Here is a 25,026-nt window from a genome sequence, read left to right on the forward strand (position 1 = left end):
CACTGGTGTGGACAGCAAGTGATGAAATAGTAATGAATATCTATGACGGAAAAGACAGGAATGCGCTGCGCTAATGTACCAAGCAGGAATGTGCGGCGCTAGCAGACTAAACGCACACATAGGGTCTGAACAACCTGTCTGAGATCGAAGGCCCCTGTCTGGAAAAAAGCACCCCAGATGTAGATAATGATAACCGTTTAAGGAAGGCAGGTGGAGAGGGTGATACTTATGGGGTGAGCATTTGTATCTGAAATACTTGCCAGTTACTTTATGCAAGACGTAGTATTTTTTTTTTGCAGTTTATCTGCTATGGAAAATTTTATTTGTGTCTTTTCTCCCTATATTTAGTCAGCCTCCTTCCATTGACAGAAGATGAATGAGAACCTCTGGCTGCTTCCTTGCAACTAATTTATCTATCTGCATAGCTAGAGATCACCTCCATCCTGATTTGTCCATATCTGTTAAGAAATGCCCTCTTGGTTATGCAGCCTGTGAGTTCAGTTTGGCTACCAAGGGCACAGAATGAAACATTTTTGGGTGGGGGGACAGGACACATTGTTCTATCAATCAATCAATCAATCAATCAATCAATCAATCCGTCACTTCTTTTATTGAAAGAACATCCCCAACGTTATTTAAAATAGATATAAAGCAAGAATAAAAACAACCTGAAACACTCACAATAATATGCATAAAAGAGCAAACCGAAGCTCAAGCTTTGATTGCAGAGAATGAAACTGCAAAGATCTGGGTGAATAAGAATGTTTCTAAAGGTAATGGGACCCCTGACCATTAGGTCCAGTCATGGCCAACTCTGGGGTTGTGGCGCTCATCTCGCTTTATTGGCCGAGGGAGCCGATGTACAGCTTCCGGGTCATGTGGCCAGCACGACTAAGCCGCTTCTGGCAAACCAGAGCAGCGCACGGAAACACTGTTTACCTTCCTGCTGGAGCAGTACCTATTTATCTACTTGCACTTTCACGTGCTTTTGAACTGCTAGGTTGGCAGGAGCAGGGACCGAGCAGCGGGAGCTCACCCCCTCGTGGGGATTCGAACCGCCAACCTTCTGATCAGCAAGTCCTAGGCTCTGTGGTTTAACCCACAGCACCACTCACGTCCCTCAATAATGTTTTTACCTGGTGCCTAAAAACAGATAGTGAAGGTGTCAGATATGTGTAATATTTTCAGCAATCAGGGAGCCACCACCGAGAAGGCCCTTTCTTATGTCACCAACTTCTATACCTCCCTCAGATGGGACACACAGAGAAAGGCCTCAGATGAGGAACATATAGTCTAGTTACCGTTGTGAGAGGTGGTCCTTGAAAATGTTGGGATCCTGAGTCACATAAGGCTTTGATAACACACACACACACACACACACACACACACACACACACACACTTTGAATTGGTGTTATATGTTCAGACTGTCTTAGTTTTGCTGCTGAATTCTGCAGTGGCTGCAGTTTCTGAACCATCTTTAAAGGCAGCACCACGTATAACACTTTGCGGCAATCTAACCTAGAGGTTACTAGAGCATACTAGAGCAACGGAAGTAAGGCCATCTCTATCCAGAAAGAGGGTGACTGATCCACCAGCTGAAGTTGATGGAAGGCACTTCCCACCACTGAAATTACCTCTACAGCAGGCATAGGCAAACTCGGCCCTCCAGATGTTTTGGGACTACAACTCCCATCATCCCTAGCTAACAGGACCAGTGGTCAGGGATGATGGGAATTGTAGTTCAAAAACACCTGGAGGGCCGAGTTTGCCTATGCCTGCTCTAGAGGCAGAAGTGGATCCAGAAATGCACCTGCTCCTTCCGAGGGACTGTGATCCCATCCTGATCAGGCCACCCCCCACCCAGCCAGGGGAACTACCCACTAACAGTGCCTCAGTCTTGTCTAGATTCAGCTTCAGTTTATTCACTACCAAGGTCAGGTGCATCGGCCCACCTGCGGATATAAAGGAGGAACAGAGCTCAGCAGCAACAGAACTCTTGAGGAGTCACGTCAAAGCTTTAGCCTTTGGGGGAAGTGTTGCGAGCACTTTGGACCAAGCTTCCTTAGGCTGACTACATCTTTATAGCTGAATTTGGATTTATTAACAGTGTTCTATAGGCCAAGTTAGGCAGCACTGGATTTAGGGTGGTTAACCCACAGGGTGGTGAGCAAAAGGGACACAAAATAATAAAGATATTGCAAAGATCTACTGTGGTACCTTGGTTTACAAACATAATCCGTTCCGGAGGTCCGTTTGTAAACCAAAACAGGTTGCAACCCAAGGTGTCCTTTCGCCAATGCGGCCTCCAAAAAAACTTGTTTGTAATCCAAAAAAATGGGTTGTACAGTGGTACCTTGGGTTACATACGCTTCAGGTTACATACGCTTCAGGTTACAGACTCCGCTAACCCAGAAATAGTGCTTCAGGTTAAGAACTTTGCTTCAGGATGAGAACAGAAATCGTGCTCCGGCGGCGCAGCAGCAGCAGGAGGCCCCATTAGCTGAAGTGGTGCTTCAGGTTAAGAACAGTTTCAGGTTAAGAACGGACCTCCGGAATGAATTAAGTACTTAACCTGAGGTACCACTGTAATCCAAAAAAAGGTTGCAAAGTGGGACTTCACTTCCGGGTTTGATGTGTTTTTAATCCAAAATGTATCCAAACCAAGACGTATGCAAACCAAGGTACCACTGTATTTAAAAACCAACTGTACCAAAAGGAATTATTGTGAAAATAAGAAATATTTGGGGTTCCCCCCCCAAAAAAAACCCTTGTCCTTGCTCAGGGTGCCATATTACCAAAGTCCTCCTGGGTTAGATTATACTTAAGGGGACAGTGCACAGTTAATTCACTGTGCCAGAATACAACACAGGCATAGTTATTCTTTACATTGAATGGCAGGTTTTAGTTATGTTTGTCTGTATGCATTGCTTTGAAAAAAATTAAGTAAATAACCTCAGATCATGAGGACTAGAATAGTGCATCTTTCTCTTTGTAAAGCTAAGGTTTGGAGGATTCCAGCAAACTCACCTGGTTCTGGTCTTAGAAAGCCACATGGCATGTGTCAAAACCCTGCAGAAAGCCATCTAATTAGGTTTTAATTTGATCCTGACTTGTTTTTAGGAGGTAATTCAATTATTGTTTGATTTTATACTAGTGTTATATATTTGATGTTAGCCGCCCTGAGTTCGATTTCGGCCGGAGATGGTGGGATACAAATAAAAGTTGTTTATTATTATTATTATTATTATTATTATTATTTGCTGACCTCTAGATCTTGTAGACATAGAGTCATGCTTTGGAGCAAGAAGACCGGCAAAAGCAACAAAAATCCTGTTCTAGTCCCCTCTTGCCTCATGAGGCAGTGGGGCAAAAGAAAACACCCACCCCATTCTGTGGGTCTGTGTTTTATCTCTGACTCAAGTCCTGCATATGGAGAGCGGTTAGTTTTCTAACAGCTCAACAGGCTGATGTCACAGTGTGCTTGGACAGGCACAAATAGGGCAAATTCAATAACGGCCACATAAAATGTGCCATCAGGCAAGCTTCTGTGGAGAAATAAGTCGCGTCGGAAAGAATGTTTCTTAGGAAGAAAGGAAGATTACCAGAGTTGGCTGTTAGGAGAGAAAGGTGTCCTGGCTTTAATCTCTGGAGCTGACATGTTGCCACCCATTCGGATGATGAGGAGCCTTTGGGATGCCTCTGCTATCCCAGCTTTGCTTCTCTTTTGCCATCCTGGAGCCTGGCCATGGCTCATTAAAATGCCTTATAAGACGCTCAAGTCCAAAGGCCATTTGAGCAGCGCTGAAACATTTCCTTCTGCAAATTCAGGTCAAATGCTATTCAGTGGTACCTCGGGTTAAGAACTTAATTCATTCCGGAGGTCTGTTCTTAAGCTGAAACTGTTCTTAACCCGAGGTACCACTTTAGCTAATAGGGTTTCCCGCTGCTGCCACGCCACTGCAGCACGATTTCTGTTCTCATCCTGAGGTAAAGTTCTTAACCCGAGGTACTATTTCTGGGTTAGTGGAGTCTGCAACCTGAAGCGTCTGTAACCCGAGGTACCACTGTATTCAGCAACGCTTGATGGAAATAATGTGCTTATTTCCCCAGTTGGTAGGAAATGTATTGCGTGGGAATATTCACCCTTGGCATTTGGCACGCTCTTGGAAGATAGGTGTGTGGGTGGTGATTATTGTCTGCAACTTTTCACGTGATTTAGAATCATAGAACTGTAGCGTGGGAAGGGAGCCAAGGGTCATCTAGTCCAACCCCCTGGAATGCAGGAAGCTCAGCTAAAGCACCCAAGACAAATAGCCACCCAGCCTCTGCTCGTAAACCTCCAAGGAAGGAGAGTCCACAACCTCCTGAGGGAGACCGTTCCACTGCCAAACAGCTCTTCCTGTCAGAAAGTTCCTTGTGACTTTTAGTTAGAATCTCCTTCCTTGTAACTTGAAGCCATTGTTTGAGTCCTGTCCTCCGGTGCAGGAGAAAAACAAGCTTATTCCCTCTTCCACGCGACAGGCCATATTTTGCTGGGGAAACGGCACGAAATTGCGCAAGATCACGGCAACAAAAATGGCCGCAATGTCAGGAGTAAGCATGGACCAATGGTACCAAATAGTATGGGAAATAGCCCTACTAGAAAAATTAACCAGTACCTCAGGTTAAGTACTTACTTCAGCCATTTGAGCAGTGCTGAAACATTTCCTTCTGCAAATTCAGGTCAAATGCTATTCCGTGGTACTTCGGGTTAAGTACTTAATTCGTTCCGTAGGTCTGTTCTTAACCTGAAACTGTTCTTAACCAGAAGCACCACTTTAGCTAATGGGGCCTCCTGCTGCCGCTACACCACCAGAGCATAATTTCTGTTCTCATCCTGAAGCAAAGTTCTTAACCCGAGGTACTATTTCTGGGTTAGCGGAGTCTGTAACCTGAAGCATATGTAACCTGAAGCATATGTAACCCGAGGTACTACTGTATACTGAAACTGACACGGGGACAAATAGAAGAAGACACCTTCACCCCGGTATGGCTCCCCTTTATCACATACACAGCCCAACAAGACAATGAGAAGAATCCACCAACAGCATACAAATCAATATGGCTAACCTGATCCAAAACACCCATCCACCCTACTCACACATGAAAACAAAGTGCACCACAGCCAAATGAACACCCACACCCTAGGCCAACCCCAACCTCTCTCACCACCACAAGTGAACAGCAAAGAACCTGCACAAGCAACGCTGACACCAAGCCCTACGTATAGTAAGTAAAATAGAAACATCGCCACCTGACCCCACCCCCACCTATCTCCCCCCCTCACCTCTTTCCCCCTTTTCTTCCTAATGTCTCAGCAAATGAAACTGATTTGTAAAAATGTTACATGGGGGGGGGGGGAAATACGAGAGAGAGAGACATTGCAAACACTTTTGTAAATCAAGAAAATCTTTAATAAAAATAAATATTTTTTTAAAAAAATGGCTGCGATAAAAAACATGAAGATTTTGGCATTCAGGAAGAAGGCATCCTGGATTTGGGCTTCAAAGTGTTGGAGGGTAGGCCAGTGCCATTGAGTTCCAAGCCCCCTGGAGCAGCCTTTGCTATCCTGGTGTCCTGCAGAGGTTTTGACCTAGAACTCTCATCAGCCCCACCTCAACCTTTGAGGGCTTGGGTTTATGAAAGTTGTAGTCCAAAATAAACTGGAGGGCACCAGCTTGGCGAAGGTCATCCACTTCATAGCTGTCAACCGTCCCTTATTTGGTGGGAAACTCCCTTATCCTAGTGCTGTGTCCCGCTGCTGTCCCTTATTGATGATGTCCCTTAAATTTCCAGGGTTTCATGCTCGCCTGGCTTGGGAGAGAAGCAGCAGCTTGGGGTCCTCCGCCGCGAGAGAGAGCGTGCACACAAGCTGCTGCATCTCCGTCTCTCCCTTTCCCCCCTCAGGGGCGTGTTGTGAAGAGACGGGTGGCGGTGGGCGGGCAGGCAACCCCTCTCTTGCAAGACTTCTGCCGCGCTGCCAGGCGAAGCCGGAGGTGGCAGTGGCGGAGGCGGCTGAGGTGGTGGCCTGAGGGGGGAGGAAGAGGAGGGGATGGGGAGGGGCGCAGAAGGGCGGCGCTTCAGTGGCCGCCGCGGTGCCGGAACTGCCTCATGCCAGGCTCGCGGGCAGTGTGGGTGAGAGTCTCTCCCCCTCCCTTCCGGGCGGGGAAGGGCCGATGGAACACCTCGCGCCAGGATGACGGCAGCCCCGACGTGCTGCTTAGCATGCCCTCCAACCAGTGCAGCATCTTATTGTAGTGATTTCTCCCTCTGCATCCCTTTCATAACTCTATTTTGATAAATCATTTGTCCATCCATAGTTCAAATTTTTACTACAAGTTTTCTGTCAATCCTACCAATGTATGTACCTCTTTACAATAGCTTTTCAGCTAAATTATAAACTTTCCCCATTCTTTATTAAAGAGGTCCTCTTCCTGGTTTCTAATTCTGCCTGTAAGCTTTGCCATCTCGACATCGTTCATCAGTTTTGTCTGGCACTCTTCTTTGGTCGGAGTTGTAGACCCTTAGGATCATCTAGTCCAACCCCCTGCAAAACACAGTCGCAGCAAAAGCAGCATGGCTCCATCAGTGGCAGATTTCTGTATAAGCTAAGCCAAAATCCCTTATTTTGGCTGCTGATCCCTTATTTTCGAGGCTGCTGGTCCCTTATTTTCAAATCTGTAAGTTGACAGCTATGATCCACTTACAAGCCCTGGGATTCACTGGAGTGGAGGCCGTTGTTTAAGAGGGAGAGCCGGCGGTGGTGTAGATTGTCCTGGTGATGCTTTCATCTCATTCCTCACTGCTGGAAAGAGCAGGCTAAAATTAGCCTCTGTGCAGCTGTGCACAGGTAGTCGGCCACTTGATGGAAAAGATGAGTCTGCCAGTGTTTACACGACAGCTTGAGCAGACACTGCTGTGCTGACAGCTGCTTTTCTGCACTCCAGATTGGAAAGAATCTGCCTGGAGACATTCCAGCCTCTGCATGGCTGCGTGGCTAGCGGGCCAAACTTATGCTTAGGGGCTGCCCGGCCTTTGCCAAAAACTGATGATGATTTTGCTGCAGGGCCACCAGCTCTTTCTTGGGGAGAGGGGGGCTGGCTTGGGCTGCTGGATACGGGTGCTGCAGAAAGGACTCCACATTCTGCTCACAAAATGCCCTCTCCAGGTTGAGAATGCTGTGCCAAAACCACAAAAAATGCATCATGCTTATTATGTGCACATTTATCTAGTTTGCACCATTGAAACATATGCTGGTGGTTTTTTGCTCAGCAAACATTTTGGCAAGGGCCGTGACCAGCAGAAGCAGCACATCAGAAGAGGCAGGTGTGCAATAAAGTCAGGGAACACAGAGTATGGCTGTGTACACATGACATTTTATTCTAGACTCAATGGAGACTTGAGTACTTGGTTTTTTTCCTACATAGTGCACACACAATCTAGACCTCCTGCAATTTTTCTTTTGAAAAAGCGCTTCTCAAAAGACTGGTTTCATTCCAAAATGAAAACTTTACTGCATATTAATTCTACATCATCCCACAGCGTGTTGAGATATAGGCAGTCCCAGCAATGTATACACACCTGCCCAATGACAGGTGAGGAAGAAGGTAGGGAAGAAAAAGTGTGGATAATATAACCAAGGGGTGGGTTTTCAAATGTGTATAAAATAACCACAACCACCTTTAATAATAATAATAATAATAATAATAATAATAATAATAATAAATTTTATTTACGGTATACCCCGCCCTCCCCAGCCAAGACCAGGTTCAGGGTGGCTAACACAAAATATAAAAACAATTGATTGAAATACTGCTTAAAAAACAAGACTAAAATACAACATCAAAACATTAAAATGCAGCCTCATTTCAGTAAAAACTCAAACTTTTTGGGGATGAAAATGTCAAATCTTCACCAAGGCCAACTATCCAGACTGGTCTTACGTGGGCCAGAAAAAAGCCAGGGAAGTCCCCAAATAGGAGTTCCATCACAGAAAGAAAGGAAAAAAGGAAAGAGGGGATGGGGATCAAGTTGATTCCAAGCCAAAGGCCAGGCGGAACAACTCTGTCTTACAGGCCCTGCGGAAAGAAATCAGATCCTGCAGGGCCCTGGTCTCATGAGGCAGAGCGTTCCACCAGGCCGGAGCCAGTGTTGAGAAGGCCCTGGCTCTGGTTGAGGCTAATCTGACTTCCTTAGGGTCCGGGACCTCTAGGGATGGCAAGATGACCTTTGTGGATGGTAAGATCTGGAACCAGTTTAGGTTGCAAGCAGCATGTTGAGGATGAGCATGAACAATTCAAGACAGAGGAAATTTGATTTTTTTGTGCCATAAATGAACCATAAAATCATTCATAGAATCGCAAAGTCAGAAGGGACCCCAAGGGTCATCTAGTTCCACCCTCTGCAATGCCAAAATCTCAGCTAAAGGGTCCATGACAGATGGCCATACAAGCTCTGCTTATAAACCTCCAAGGAAGGAGAGTCCACAACCTCCCAAGGGAGACTGTTTCACAGCTCTTACTGTCAGCTTGTCTCTACCCTAGACCTGTAAACCATTTCCCCAAACTGTTCCTCTGCTATTATACATCATCCTAACCTTAGAGTGATGAGAGTCTCCAGAAGTTCCGAGCCCTTGCCCAGGGTTCAGTTTCCTTGGAATAACGGTCAGCAGAGACCATTGTATCTTTAGGATAAATGGTTTTATTTACACATGCATACAACCTGAGCAGAATGGCGGGGCTCACAGCATTAACACCTCAACAGATCTTGCTTCTCTATTCAGTTTCCAGGACAGCCCTAAACTCCAGAATGGAGCAAAACATGTTTTTTTTTTTTTAATATCGAGGATATGGTGTGTGGCGCGGTTGTCAGAAATATTCGCCACCATCACCAGACCCTATTTTCCAGGAACAGTCCTAGATTTACAGAAGCCATCCCGATTTCTGATTTGATCCCAGAATGTCCTGCTTTTCCTAAGGATATCCCCGTTTTCATCGGAGGAACGTTGAAGGATATAGAGTTATGTGACCCCGCCAAGCCAAAGAGATAAATAATTATACAGTCATACCTCGGGTTGAAGTTGCTTCAGGTTGAGCACTTTCGGGTTGCGCTCCGCGGCGACCCGGAAGTAACAGAACGTGTTACTTCTGGGTTTCACCACTTGCGGAAGCGTCAAATTGCGACCCGCACATGCTCAGATGTGCAGTGTTTACTTCAGGATACGAACGGGGCTCCGGAACGGATGCCGTTCATATCCAGAGGTACCACTGTACAACCTTTAAAAGGCAGCCCTGCATAGGGAAGTTTTGGTTTTTTTAAAATGTTTAATGTTTTATTACATTTTTTGATATGTTGGAAGCTGCCCAGAGTGGCTGGGGCAACCCAGTGAGATGTGTGGGGTCTAAATAATAAAATTATTGTGATGATGATGGAATCAGACGTCCCTATTTTTATCGGAGAAAAGTTGGGAGGGTATGCATCGCCGCTGCTTTATATTATTTGGCAAGAGCTATGCCCTGCCTGGCACCGAAAACAAAGGTTGGGGGCCGGGCCTGGCGAACTCTGGTTCAAATTAAGCTCCTCACTAATGAGAGGACGGGCAACCAAGTGGCGTCTTTGCCGCGAAGCACGCTCTTTCCTGGATTTTGGCCCAGTGAAGGGTTTGAGAGGAGGAAAGGTCAACTATTTATAGAGAGGGGGCTCCAGCCTGGCACGGGGCTTACTTAACGCAGTGTGTGACTCACTCACCAAGAACAACAACACGGCAGGGACCTTATCGGAGTCTAAGATAAACAATGGCATTTGCTGGGGGAATTCAGGGCCTCAATCCCCTCACAAGAGGAAGTCGCCGCATTTAGGTTCTCCTCGGCCAGCCTCGTGTTTTCTGCCAGCTTGGGGAGAAAACGAAGCCATCCTTCCTGAGGTACCCGAGGACAGAGCTGGCCGGCCGGCAAAAGTCCCGTGCCTCTCGAGCGGGAAGGACACCCAGGGGTGGACACAAGTCACGCTCATGCTGAGAAGGGGTTGCAACAGGCAGCTTCCTTCATCTCTTAAATTACGGGCAGTGTTTTCCTGGCTAGGCCACAGCGAGGTACAGCACGTAATAAGTCCCTTGGGTCAGGAGCTTATTCGTCCCCACCCGACTCCAACGTGTCCCTTTGGCTCGCTCCCAAGGGACTGTACTGTCGCTTGTCCTCCTAACCTTGCCAGGAGCATCCCATCTGCTTAGAGCAGAGGGGTGGGGGGTTTTTTGGACCTGTCAGAGATGGTGTGGCCATCTTGGGCTTAATTCCCTGGCTATTGAATGGGAAAGGAGAAAGCTTGTTCTCCTCTTCCTATCTTTTTTTTTTTTTAAGGGATGTGTGTTTGTGAGTACGTAAAAAAGGTAACGGTAAAGGATTCCTTGATGGTTAAGTCCAGTCAAACTTGACTATGGAGTTGCGGCGCTGATCTCACTTTCAAGCCGAGGGAGCTGGAGTTTGTCCGCAGACAGCTTTCTGGGTCATATGGCTAGCATGACTAAACTGCTTCTGGTGCAACAGGACACTGAGACAGAAACCAGAGCACATGGAAAAGCGGGTGGCGCTGTGGTCTAAACCAGTGAGCTTCTTGGGCTTGCTGATTGGAAAGTCGGCGGTTCAAATCCATGTGACGGGGTGAGCTTCCATTGCTCTGCCCCAGCTCCTGCCAACCTAGCAGTTCAAAAGCACACCAGTTCGGGTAGATAAATACCGTATTTTTTTGCTCTATAAGACGCACTTTTCCCCTCCTAAAATGTAAGGGGAAATGTGTGTGCGTCTTATGGAGCGAATGCAGGCTGCGCAGCGTTCCCTCTCACTGTTCTAGCTTCTGCCTTCATCCCGCTGCCCTGCGGAGGCTTCGCACGGGTATCCCTGGCTTTTGCGGGAGGTGGGGGAAGGGACAGAGCACACGGCTTTGTCCCTTCCCCCACCTCCCAGAAAAGCCCCCAAGAGCCGTGCTCCCTTTAAAGAGCGTGCGGCTCTTGCGGGAGGTGAAAGCCAGGAGGCTTGCTTTCACTGAAGCCAGGAGGGCAAGAGGGATCGGTGCACACCGATCCTGCTTGCTCTCCTGGCTTCAGGGATAGCCGCAAAGCCTCCTGAGCGAAGATGGAGGAGTGCTCCCTCTTCGTTCAGGAGGCTTTGCGTTTCTTTCTTATTTATTGTTTTCCTCCCCTAAAAACTAGGTGCGTCTTATGGTCCGGTGCGTCTAATGGAGCGAAAAATACGGTAGGTATCACTGCGGCAGGAAAGTAAAGGGTGTTTCCGTGCGCTCTGGCTTCTGTCACGGTGTTTCATTGCACCAGAAGCAGTTTAGTCATGCTGGCCACATGACCTGGAAATCTGCCTGTGGACAAACGCCGGAAAGTGAGATGAGCGCCACAACCCCATAGTTGCCTTTGACTGAACTTAACCATTCAGGGGTTCTTTATCTTTACCTGTGAGTAGGTAGGTATAGGGGACAAGCCTGTCTGAAAACCAACCACACACTAACCTGGAAACTTGCCCCTTATTCCTGGATGTGAGGAGGGGGGGCCATGCTTGCCAGTACTCCATAGTAAATGAACTCTGCACATGTTCAGAGGCACTTTCTACTATGCCATACATTCTAGGGCCAAAGCCTACCAGCTTGAGCCTGGCAGGGTAGGGCACTACATTATTTGCAGGGCTACTTTGTTATTTTTTAATGAGACTTCTGAGATGGCTTAGGGCAGAGAGGCGCCTAGAATTAAGGAACACACTTTCAGCCCAGGACTTAGTTTTCACAAACAGAACTCAGCTCACAAACCTGTTATGCAAAAATCCCCATCTCCACCACCACCACTCAAAAAACGTTTCTTCATCTTAGCAGCCTAATTTAGGAAGAATTGTTGTTGTTGTTAAACAATTGGGAGTTGGAAACCCTTGGTGATCTACTGCAAAGTGCCCAGAGATCTCAATCTTGCTTCTACCCACTCCTGCTCTAACGGACCAGCCTTCACTGTAAACATTTGCAGATGTGTGCAGGTAAGGCGTGGAAAACAACAGGGCAAGCAAGACTAGACTTATCCCAAGACAAAATCAGTTCAGACCCCAGAGGCCAACACCTCTGCCCAGGTCTCTAGCACGCATCTTTCCAAGCTTGTGTATCCAGATTCGAAAAAGATAGGTTATTTCTCCCAGAAAAAAATATTCCCTTTTTACAAAAAATTATTACAATGGCCACTTTCCAATCCTCAGCTGTGGAGGCTAATCTTAAAGAGGCAATTTTCACATTTGAGCTGTTTTAAGAACTCTCAGGTGGATAACATCTGTACCCGGCAATTTGTTTTGTTATCATTTGTCAATAAGGCCTAGAACTTTGTCTCTTGTCACAACTGTTTGTCTCAGTTCCCTTGCCTGAGACAGTTAGTTCAGGCACCGGGTGGGTCTGCCTGAGGCGGCCCATCCCATTTCGCCACCTGAGGTGAAACGGGAATTGCCGCTCCTGTCCACCACGGCGCCCCAGTTCTCACTGAACTCGGCAAGAGCCAGGGTGCTCCTCAAAGCGTTGCCGCTCAGCTTCTCTGCCCAGGGGAGGGGAATGAGTGGCAACGCAGGACCCCAAATTGCCCCCCTCTTAGTGGTGTAAATGGGTGTGCAGAGTGCCACCTCTTGCAGTGGGTAGGCCATCTCTGGGTCCTGCCCTCAGGGCCGGATTTAGATTTGATGAGGCCCTAAGCTACTGAAGGTAATGGGGCCCTTTATATTTTCAGCTGTCCTTTGTCAACAACAAATTGTCATTGTTTTTTGTGTTGAATATATGCTATGAGGCAACTTATGGACTTAATAGGTGTCTAAAGCCATTTGCACATGTTGCCATGCAACCAGTTCATGCAGAATGGAGGCACCCTATATAAAGAAATGAGCAAACCAGTGATATTTTAGGGAGCAGGCTAGCAGGCGGGGCCCATGACTTACATCCTAGGAGCCTACACAACACAAAACACTGTTGCTGTATGTAGGCTTTAGTTTATTTGTTTTTTTTTATCTTATATTTTGGGAATATACATCCAGTTCTGTTTTCCTTTAATTTTTTTGGTGGGGGCACCAAGAGAGTGGGGCCCTAAGGCATAGCATGTTTAGCTTATACGTAAATCTGGCACTGCCCGCCCTTATTTGTTTATTTGTTTGTTTGTTTTCCATACTGCCCTGCACCCGGGCCTCACAGGGCAGTTTACAGTATAAAAACTCAACAATACGTACCATAGTAACAAACCAAAACCAACAACATCTTCTGCAGTCTCTGCTAAGATGCAGCTCCACTTGGAATACTGTTTACAGTTCTGGTTGTTGCACCTCAGAAAAGCATATCCTAGAGTTAGGGGAAAGGTTCAGATAGGATATTGCTAGGAAAAGTTCAGAAAAGGGTAAACGGATAATATTAAGGGGTAGCTATGTTAGTCTTTTGCAGCGGCAGAAACATCAGTCTGATGGCATCCTGAAGACCAATAAATTAATTGCAGCCTAAGCTTTTAATGGACCCGAGCCCAGTTTGTCAGATGTGAAATCTTAGCCGGCAGGTATACAACAGAGAAAATTGTAATGTGGGAGATGAATGGCAATGAGATGCAAAAATTACAGTCAGTGATAGAGCTCAAATGTATATTAAACAGACATAACTTTTACAGCAGCAGACTGCTGATAATTTACTCAGCATTGATGATGATGATGATGATAATAATAATAATAATAATAATAATAATAATAATAATAATAATTTATTATTTGTACCCCACCCATCTGGCTGGGTTTCCTCAGCCTCTCTGGGCAGCTTCCAACAAAGATTAAAAATACATTAAAATGAATTATTATTATTAATAATAATAATAATAATTATACCTCTAGAGAACCATTAAAAAAACCAGTCATAGATAGCGCAGATATCCTAGCATTGATAAACAAATGAACACATGTAGCGCAATTTTTATTTTTAAAAAATCTCTCTTGAACCCAAAAGCAATGGTATTGAACTGCTTCATGAATTGTAATCCAGCTGTTTCATCTTGTACAGTGGTACCTCGGGTTAAGAACTTAATTTGTTCCGGAGGCCCGTTCTTAACCTGAAACTGTTGTTTACCTGAGGTACCATTTTAGCTAAGGGGGCTCCCACTGCCACAGCCGTGCAATTTCTGTTCTCATCCTGAAGCAAAGTTCTTAACCCGAGGTACTATTTCTGGGTTAGAGGTGTCTGTAACCTGAAGCATCTGTAACCTGAAGCGTCTGTAACCCGAGGTACCACTGTATTCTTTTATGTCCCTTTGTTCCTTTATTCATGGGGCTGGAACAACTCTCTTACAAGGAAAGGCTACGTCATTTTAGGGTTTTTTAGTCAAGGGGGCATGTAGAGACGGAGCTCACTGACGTGAACTCGCCTCTCCCATACAGTCGCTGGCATGTCTGTGAAATGGTACAACATTGCCTGAACACTAGAAATTTGTTTTCAAGCACTTTGCTTAGTCATAGTACCAGTAAAGTGGGATGTAATGTTTTGCATCAGTGCTGGGCAAGGTCAAAAGGGTATCTGAAAAGATCTTCCGTGATCTAGCAAAACAAGTCAAAGATGCAACTGAAAGCCGATAAAATCAATAGGAATTTCACCATTGACATAAGCAGGATGTGAACTTTGAGCAATGTTATGTTCCTATCCCCCTCCCTTACCTTGTTTGTGGAGAGAAAGCAAGGAGGTGTGGAAACCTTTAAGATCCTTTTAACTATGGAAACTGTTCAGGCTCACAAACAGCTCAATTAAAAAGTGGTGAGTGGTTCAATTCACGTTGGTGAAAAGAGCTGAGATTTGAAAACAGAGCAGTTGTGAGTAGGAAACTTGTAGAAGATGGCAATTATTCCAACCTAGGGCAAAAGGGTGTTGCTGCAATGTACAACCACAAAAACAATAGTTTATACATTTATTCCTCACGATTTCAGAGAAAATATTGTGCTTACGTTGTGCCAGATTTTTTGGATTTTTTAAAATAATGAAGAACTGTTAACATTGAAGTACAGTGGTACCTCAGGTTAAGTACGGTACTGTACTTAATTCGTTCCATAGGTCCGTTCTTAACCTGAAACTGTTCTTAACCTGAAGCACCACTTTAGCTAATGGGGCCTCCTGTTGCTGCCGTGCAGCTGGAGCACGATTTCTGTTCTCATCCTGAAGCAAAGTTCTTAACCAGAGGTAATATTTCTGTGTTAGCGGAGTCTGTAACCTGAAGCGTATGTAACCTGAGGTACCACGGCATTGCAGGATCCCTGTGTTTTGTTCTGCCCGTTCCTTGGAAATTACTTGGAATAATATATGACAAATTAGATTGTAATCCTAATCCCATTTACCTGGGAGTAAGACCCATGAAATTAATAGGCATTGCTTCTGAGTAGACATGGCTGGGGTTGTACTGTTAATGTCTCTCTCCCCCCCAAAAAAATTCTCAGGTTGTAACTCAAATTTACATTTGGGACTCACACTGGGATAAGCCCCCCCCCCGTTGACTTTCCCCATTCCCTTTATGACAGAGCCCCCCAAAGCTGCAACAGAGCTTTCCGTACTTCTGCCTGAAGGCTACTAATTTTTCTAAATTATTCCGGAGCTCTATTCCTCTTTGCAGGGACTGGATTAAAAAGCTCAGCAGGGAGAAAACCCATCTCGCTTTCCCACCCCACAATTCTCCAGAAGAGCTCCCTAGAATTGGAGGCTAGATGGATGGGACAGGCCCAGCATTCCAGCCCAGGCTTCTGTGATGTCATCAGCTTCTCAGGAAGGATGCGTAGCAGGGAATCGTGCTGGATCATATCTGAAAATGGAGAGAACAAGCACTAGGTGAGGCTCACACAGCTCAGAAGCTAAGAATAGAACAGCACTGGTGGTGGGGTGGAGGGAGGCGGCAGCGGGAGGCACTGCCCCCCTCCATTCCCCCCCCCCCCCAGCCCTGTTCACTCAGCACATACATTCACAGGCAATGCAGCACCTCCCAGCCTTGCCGGCTCTGACCTCTCTTTTTCTAACAGGCTCCCCCTCTCCTCCTCCCATCCATTACTGGATCAAATAGCGAGAAGCAAGAGAGGCACCTGATGCCATTGAAATGCCAAGCAGAAGTTACTGGGGTAGAGCCTAGTCCTCAGACTGTGGGGGACAGAAAGTGGATTTAATCTGAAAAAGGCAGGCGGGCATAGAGGTGGTGGTCTTCTGTTAGGGTCTGCCCAAGGCTGGATGTGGTCCAGCTGTTTCTCCAGGGATATCTTCAAGGTTGCTTCCGTTATGTTGCGTTTTGTGTTTCTGTTTTTCAAGTTTACATGGTGGGACTCGATGCAGCCAGTCTTTGAGCAGAGATGCATAGGATTGCACTGCTAAGGTGTCTTAGTTATATTTCCCCTTATTTACAAATATACAAGCAGAGCTTAAGGGGAGGCCAGTGGGTGACACTCCAAGGTTCTCTCCAGAGAGCAGCCTGGTCAACTCCTTCCAGAGTGCATGCCCAATTTCAGCTGACTCCAAGTAGTCAGTCAGTCAGTAAGTCAATCAATCAATCAATCAATCAATCAATCAACATTTGCCTCTTCCAAAACAGCCAGTTCCCTCAGCTAGAGGTGTATCAACTTTTCCAAGCCCTGATGCCTATCTCGTTCAGAAACACAGGGAGGTTTCCCAGCTTTCAGGAGACCCATCTCCTAACCATTATCTGTCACTGATTAAAAATAAACCCACTCATCCTCCTGCAAACGGCCTAAAAATGGTCGTCAGGATTCCATAGCTCATTTAACTTGCATCATGGCGTGTGCTAGTGTAAATGGTGGGATTTTTTTTGTCAGCCACATACTCTCAAATAGAGGCCTGGTGACGACAGGGCATTTTCTACTTTGGAACAGAACGTATGTTGGTGTTGCCTGGATTTAAAACCCAGCCTAGCTTTTCTCCTGGCAGTGTGCAGTTGTACTACCTATGGTGCCAGTGCAACCCTGGAGGGCTGGATTGTGAACCTGCCAGTCCTTCAAGGGCCCTTTGTTTAGTCGTTTAGTCGTGTCCAACTCTTCGTGACCCCCTGGACCAGAGCACGCCAGGCACTCCTGTCTTCCACTGCCTCCCGCAGTTTGGTCAGACTCATGTTTGTAGCTTCGAGAACACTGTCCCACCATCTCCTCCTCTGTCGTCCCCTTCTCCTTGTGCCCTCCATCTTTCCCAACATCAGGGTCTTTTCCAGGGAGTCCTCTCTTCTCATGAGGTGGCCAAAGTATCAGAGCCTCAGCTTCAGGATCTGTCCTTCCAGTGAGCACTCAGGGCTGATTTCCTTAAGAATGGAGAGGTTTGATCTTCTTGCAGTCCATGGGACTCTCAAGAGTCTCCTCCAGCACCATAATTCAAAAGCATCCATTCTTTGGTGATCAGCCTTCTTATGGTCCAGCTCTCACTTCCATACATCACTATGGGGAAAACCATAGCTTTAACTATACGGACCTTTGTCGGCAAGGTGATGTCTCTGCATTTAAGATGCTGTCATTGCTTTTCAAGGGCCATAGAAATCTCTTTAACCAGGGACACCCAATCAATGTGGGCCAACAAGCAAGGCACGGGAAGGGCAGGGACTGAGTCCAGCCACTCCATGCAGCCTTCAGTATGCCACCCCTGACAGAGGCAGGTGCATGGTAGGTGCTTTGAGGCCAGGGCGCCCAGTGCTGATGTTGTTGTTTCCCTTGAGGCTTGGGGAAGGAGGAGGGAATAGAGGATGGGGCAGAGCTTGCCAGCAGGCAGGTGGCCAGCATGCAGGAGAAGCACATATGTGTGGGGTTGTAAGGGGACACCCGGCCTACTAAAGATAGGAACTGACAGCTGCAGCTTGGGCCAAGCATTGCCAGTGCGGGGCAGCGGGAGGGGGCAGCTCTCTGCAGCCTATCTTGTGCTGCCTGCCGTGTGCCTGGGCTTTTGCTTATACAGCTGACCAAGGCACCTGCTTCCAGGGCGGGTGGGGCCCTGGAGCAGCCAAGCCTCTGCCAGAGCATGAAATGCAAGGAACTGAGGGTCAAGCTAAACGTTAAGGGCAGGGCTGGGGTTATTTTACACACGTTGCCAGGGCAGGGCCTGGAACCTCTAGTTTAAGCTTGGGACCCTAGAGGGGGAGACAGGTTTAGGGGAGGGGCAGTTTGCCTAATCTGGATTGGGCTCCCTGTGTGTGCAATTTGCAGGAGGGGCGGGCGGTTAGATGACCATTTATGCAGCCCCAGGAGAAAGGACAAAAGAGGAGATAGATGTGAATAAATGTGCACATGCTAATTTACACATGCATATGCAAATGTAAAAATAATTGCCTTAATTTAAGTACAGTGGTATCTCGGGGTACAGACGCTTCAGGTTACAGACTCCGCTAACCCATAAATAGTACCTTGGGTTACTTGGGGTACTTAATTCGTTCCAGAGGTCTGTTCTTAACCTGAAACTGTTCTTAACCTGAAGTACCACTTTAGCTAATGGGGCCTCCTGCTGCCGCCGCGCCGCTGGAGCACGATTTCTGTTCTCATCCTGAAGCAAAGTTCTTAACCCGAGGTACTGTTTCTGGGTTAGTGGAGTCTGTAACCTGAAGCATATGTCCCCTGAAGCGTATGCAACCCGAGGTACCACTGTAGTTCCCTTTACCTCAAAGGAAATGAGTAATCAAGCCTATTGGTTAACCTCCAGTCCGCCTGAGAAGCTCAGACCGCATGGCTCTCACAAGCCACTCTTGAGTTTCTATACCAATATTTCACCATTTTGTAACTAAGCCAAGCAACCTTTTCTGAAGCACATGAACCTGACCTTTGGAGAGTTTGTAAGTAAATCATTTTTTTAACTTACCAAACGTGTCGGCTTTTTCCTATGCTGGGGGAAGAAGGAAACTTTGCAGCTCACAAGGTCTAGCAGCCTCTATTTCCACTCTTTACGTTGCTGCATCTTTTGTGATTTTAAGTCTCTCCTGGGGTTCTCTCACCAAAGAGTACTTGCCCCAAACTTGGATCTGGGCATCCAGGACTCCTTTTTATACCCATTTTCCCTTTGAACCAACAGCTAGATCAAAGGTGCCAGGAGTCCAGCGACAAATTCCTAACTGCAGACACGTAGATGCTTTGGTACACACAAGTTGGCCAAGAAGTTGTTTTCCTGACCGCAACACTAGACAGTGAAAGGCTTAAAAAATCGATTTATTTTGGTCACTGACCAGAGTGCTACTGAAAGGCTTGACATCCCTGCACTCTTCTGTTTTGCCCTCAAGGAGAAGGTCAGAGACATTCCTATATAGCTAATTGTCCAGTTCCTTTGTAAAGCCATCATCACCTTTCATGGGTTCCACAAAATCTTTTATGAAGTACTCTTGCCTGCTCTGAAACTAACATGGTTTTGGAAATAGTTTTTTCATTGATGGTCCACATAAACTCAGCCTGTCCTCTTCCACCAACAGAAACCCAGGATTTCTGTGATGTAAGCACTAGCAGATAGCCAACTGCATGTTTCTTTTAAAAGCTGCGTCTCATTTCTATATGCCCTTCATCCTTTAAGTGAAGCTGTTGGGAGCGCTTGGTGTGCTGTGTAACACATATACTGACCCACCCGCTAGCACCTCACTGCATTGTGATGTGTTATAATTCTTTTAAGGAATAACAAGCCAGGGCCTGGACTGGTAGTGGCTAGCAGACATGACAAGTGTCCCCTCACCCCTCTTTGGAATTTGTATAGCTCTGCAGTAGGCCCAGCAGAGGGAATAATCGGGTTTGTTGGCAGGTAATAATGAACAGGACACACCTCCAAGCTGGTTCTTTGGCAAAGAGCAGGAGTCAGCAACCTTTTCCAGCCGTGGGCCGGTCCACCGTACCTCAGACCATGTGGTGGGCTGGACTATATTTTGAAAAAGAAATATGAACGAATCCCTATGCCCCGCAAATAACCCAGAGATGCATTTCAAATAAAAGCACACATTCTACTCATGTAAAAACACCAGGCAGGCCCCACAAATAACCCAGAGATGCATTTTAAATAAAAGGGTTCATTCTACTCATGTAAAAAACACACTGATTCCCAGGCCGTCCATGGGCTGGATTTAGAAGGCGATTGAGCTGCATCCGGCCCACAGGCCTTAGGTTGCCTACCCCTGGCAAAGAGACAGGTGAGGTGTGTGCCTGATCATCACAGCTGCATGTATGCAGGTGTATCTATTTATTTAAAGCACTTCGCTCTGATCTTTAGCTGAAAAAACTCCCAGTAGCTCACAAAGATTGGTGGTTAGATGGCTTGAAAAGGAAAGTTGGCAAATTATTGGGAGGGTAGGTTTGCCAGTGGCTGTTGATGCTGGAGAAAACAATCAGGGGAAGGCTCTTCTTTCAGACCCTGCCTGTTGGCTTCCCAGAAACACTGTTGGAAAAGGAATGCTGATCCAAACAGACCTTTGATCACGAATCTTTCTGGGCAGACGTCTCCTTCTGGGAACCAGCTACTCCTGAGCTTTCGGTTTTGTTTTATTGTAAGTTCTAAGATGAAAACATACGCACCCTCCTGGAATGAGGCCACTGACCCCTGGCTAAAGAAGCAGATTAATTGTCTTATACGTATGGAGTATATATGTGTGTATGCAGAATCAGTGTGGTGTAGTGGTTAGAGCTTGGGATTAGCGTACTCTTGAGTACCCACAGAAAAAAGCACTAGGGGCATGCAGTTCACCCAAGCATACTTGGAGTGCAGGCTTCCTCTGTGTAAAAGTTTGCTGTTGTTGTTTTATTTTGAGGCTCAACACTTTAACGGGAAGATTATTTTTAGTAAAGTGGAACCTTGGTGGTCGATTGCTTCAGAAGCTGAACAATTTGGAACCTGAAAATGAATGCTTCTGTTTTCAAACTCGCGTCGGAAGTTGAACGGCTTCCTAGGCACATTTCTCCATTTTTAAAAAAAGGAATTTGCCGACTGACAATTGTGCCTCAGTTGTTGAACATTTCAGACGTCGAAGGGTCTTCCGGACTGGATTACTTTCAACAACCGGGGTTCCACTGCATTGCTCCTTAACCATTGCCATCGTTATTTTGAGCCCAACCCCTGGGAGAGATTATTAGAAGTAGTATTAGTATTTAAACATCAACATTATTATTTTGAGGCCCAATGCTTCAAAGGGAAGACTGCTGTTCATCGCCGCCATCATTATTTGGAGGCCCAACGCTCTAAAGGGAAGCTCTTCCTTTCTCTGCCTGGCCTTACAGAAGCCTCCCTTGTCCTCACCGGAGTGTCTTTTGCCAGGCACCCCAGTTAGGCCTGAATGTTTCTGCCTTCAGGAGGCCCTGGGACTAGCAGTGAATAAGCTTCTTTGGGCCTGGAGTGATGGAGGTCAGCAAGCCCTCACGAGTCGGGCACTCACGTGTCAAGGCAGCGGGACTGTTTGTCCCGGGCTCCCGTTTACTCTGTCAACAGGATCAAAGGGCTTGTGTTTGACAAGTGGGAGGAGAGGACAGAGAAGGAAAACATGTCCTTTTGTCCCTCCCTCTGCCCCACAGCCATGGTCGGAGAGGCAAAACGAGAGTCAAGGTGGGAAGAAGAAGGAGAGGAGTGAAAAACACACCCAGATTAATGGTACTCCAAAACACAGCTGGAAAACAGGGCTGTCATTATATTATTATTTCCTGGCAGAGTTCCTGTGTCGTTATAATTGCAGCACGATAGGCGCTGTTTCACCAGCAATACAACTGTGTGCTAATAAAATCTACGTTAAAGAGGCCTGCTTTGTGCAAGAGTAGCCGTCTGAGGTGGTACCCTTCAGCCCAAGTCAAGTACACAGTAGTACTTGAGGCTGTTGAGATATCCTGGCAACTGAGGCAAAGATTCCCGCTGGTTCACCTGCCCCTCCCTGTCCGTAAAAACACAGCAATAATAACAGAGGGATGTGTGTTTCTTTGAATAACCTCTCCCCACTTCTTTTAACGCCTGCCACCAGCGCTGCTTCCTCACTTTCCTGCTGGTGTTGGCATGGCCACCTAGTGGCAGCCATGCAAATTGAAGAGCGTGACGACAGCCTTAGATTGTTATGTATATAGGAAGATAAGACTGAATTATAGTGACAGTTTTATTAGCAATTCAAGGCCCGTGATCTGATGTGCTGCTAGTAGCTTGCAGCTGGAGCTGTGTTCAAGGCAAAGATCCATGAGCAAGCAAGACTCCACTGTGAACTCACCAACATCTCTTCTTCCAGAGTGTAGGAAATGTGGCATCATATTTTTCAGTGAGTCACATAGATACAGACACTTTAGGTACTGAATTGCATCTTATTCTCATAAGCAGACTTAGCCAGGGCACTTTTTCCATATTGCAGGGATGCAACAGCCCCTCATTTTGCCCTTCTGAGCTCTGGGTTGTCTTACTTCCACTGCTACAGAGTGCCAGAGAGGCCCCAGCTTCCCAATCTCTTATTTGGTCATTTGGCTGCGTTTCTCTCAACACGGTGCCCTTCTCTTGGCTGAGCTCCATGATTCGTTACAAATTACTCTGACAATAAAGGCTATCAGTTTAAAGAGTGTCTAAGCTCTTGAGATAGATACACGGGCAGCATGGAATGGAAGTTAAGCCTCAGTCGTGTCTGCAGAGGAAATGACGTGGGGTATGAAAGCTTGCAAATATTTCTTGGTCCATTTAGAACCTTTTTGGCCAAGAAGGCCAGATCTTTTATCTCCTCCCACCGCACCAGCCAGCTGTGACAGGTGGGCAGAGCCACCCATGTGTCAATCAACTCACATCACAAAGGCACCAGGCGACTGATAGGTGGATGGATTCGCCCACCTGTCAGATGTGACCCATGGAGGGAGGGAGTTCTGCTTTGCCAACACATTCCCCATAGGGAATGTGCTGGCTAGCCTGCCACTCATCAGCTGATGAGCAGAGTGTTCAGTCCTGCTCTGGGTAAGGGCCTGAGCAGCTGATGAGTGGTTAAATCCTGCTGCTTTGGCAGTGCACACCACTTCCCTGTGGGAAGCTGGCTGACAGGTGGGTGCATTCAACATTGATGGGAATGCCACTCATCAGCTGACATCACCCAGTGGTTTTTTTGGGGGGGCAGAGGTTCCCCAATTCTTGATTTACAGCATGAGGGGGCAACCTTTTTCCTGCTGAGAGCCACCTTCTTTTGCGAGGGTAATCTTCCAGGTGTTGCATGCCAGCTGTGCAGCCAGAGGCGGGGGCAACTAAGGCCAGCCACAAGTGTGTGGGGCCACTCCTTACTTCTCTGATACCCCCATTCAGTCCCTCTCTCTTCCTCCCCAGCAAGTCAGTGGAGAGAAAGATCACTCTGTGGCCAGAAGCCTGAACTGATTCTTTGCAGAGAGCTTTTGAAATTGGGCTAAGGGCTGCATAAAATTAGGCCTGAGGGACACAAGATGCCCCATTTGGATTGCGATTTGGTCCCAACGTGTCACCCTCCCCACCAAAACACACTTCAGACGCATTCAACGCATATTGAGAAGTGGTAATAGTCAAGACGCACTTCAGACGCATTCAGACGCATATTGAGAAGTGGTTAATAGTCAAATGATCTGAATTGGTGACCTATGTTACGTAACGGAGAATTAAATTAGAACTACACATTATGCTGCAAGGATGGGGTTTACAACCCTGTGACTGCTGCAGGGGGGCCGGCACTAATGCTTGGGCTGGCCTGATAGCGAAACTGCCTTCCCACCCAGGTCAAGGGACATAGTGTCTCATGCTGGTCAAGTTCTTTGGGCCCCTGGGGTGGAAACTGTTTTGGCAGCTGAGGCAAGACAATAAGGCACCTCTTCCCACTCCCTTATCAGGCAATATTGTAAGATGCATTAAAGGACAACGATTTGGCGCCCTCTGTGACGCCCAGAACCACTGTCTCAGGGGCAGATGTCTCATTCTGCCTAATGGTAGGGACAACTCTCAATCTAACGTGAAGGCAAAAGAGGTACTGGCAGGGGAGCTTCAGTGAGCAGGAAATGGGGTGATGAACTCTTCTCTTGCGCCAGGTTTCCAACTGTTCTGCACCTTCCGTCAATCTGGGTGCCAAGGCTGGCAATGGGCCTGGTTGCTGGTTCTGGGGCACAGCTTGAAGGTATGGGTTGTGGGGAAATGTGGGGAGCAAGGGAAGCATGAAGTATCCATTCCCTATGAACACACCCACAGCCCACATTAGCCATTCCCTGTATATATGGGTTAGGTTGCCAAGGCAGTGTTCTGTTCCCACCTTAGCCGCCTGCCCATTGTTGCTGATGAAGATCTTTGCCTGACCTGAAATCTTGCAAGCACCTACGCCAGGTTTCTCTAATCCTGGTGATAGATGGCTATGCCGCCCTAAGGTACATAGCAGCCCACAGTGAAAAAGACCCCAGAATAAATCTTGTGTTGTTGGTCAGATGGTGGTGAGAGCTGGGTCCACAGAATATGCCCTGGGATGGCAGGTCTGCCTGGCAGTGCCCTCTCGCTCTCAGTAAGGGCAAGATTGCCCTCTGGTGGCAATGTAGCAGACCAGGGGTGGCCCAGGTCTCAACCCTGCCCTTTTTGGGGAGGGGCCAGTGCATGCCACACACTGCTGTAAGACACTTAATTCCTGTCGATGTCAACAGCGGCTTAGGAGGGCTTTCCCAGTTACATAAATGATGGGCTCCTGCAGTTCAACCACATTGTTTTGCAACACTTGAAAGAGGTTGGGGTGTGTGTGTAAAGTGGTAGATGTGCTCTTAGGAAACGGAACTTGCCGAGACGACCACACAAAGCCCTCTCGAAAAGGTACAACCTGCACCAGCCTTCGCTCACCTGGTGCCTTCCAGGTGATTGGGTTACAACTCCCAACATCCAGAGCCTGCATGGGCTGGTGGTAGCTGTGATCCAAAACACCTTGAGGGCATCAGGTGGGCCAAGGCTGATCTACATTCTATAAATAACACCGTCACATAAGGGGGAAAACTTTCACAAACGGTTTTGTTCAACCGCCACGCAAGGA

At 47.0% G+C, this 25,026-nt stretch overlaps 1 protein-coding gene across 1 annotated transcript in view; it reads right to left on the bottom strand.

Moving 5' to 3' along the window:
* LOC309364983 (epidermal differentiation-specific protein-like) overlaps positions 1–24,791 on the bottom strand; it is a 63,914-nt gene extending 39,123 nt beyond the window's left edge. Inside the window, exon 1 of the mRNA XM_081903052.1 lies at positions 24,778–24,791. The gene's annotated coding sequence lies outside the window, so the exon portion shown is untranslated. The remainder of the gene's footprint in view (positions 1–24,777) is intronic.
* Between the last annotated feature and the right edge of the window lie 235 nt (positions 24,792–25,026).

This window comes from Podarcis melisellensis, assembly GCF_964234715.1.
Source record: "Podarcis melisellensis genome assembly, chromosome: 2".
Taxonomy (NCBI): Eukaryota; Metazoa; Chordata; class Lepidosauria; order Squamata; family Lacertidae; genus Podarcis; species Podarcis melisellensis.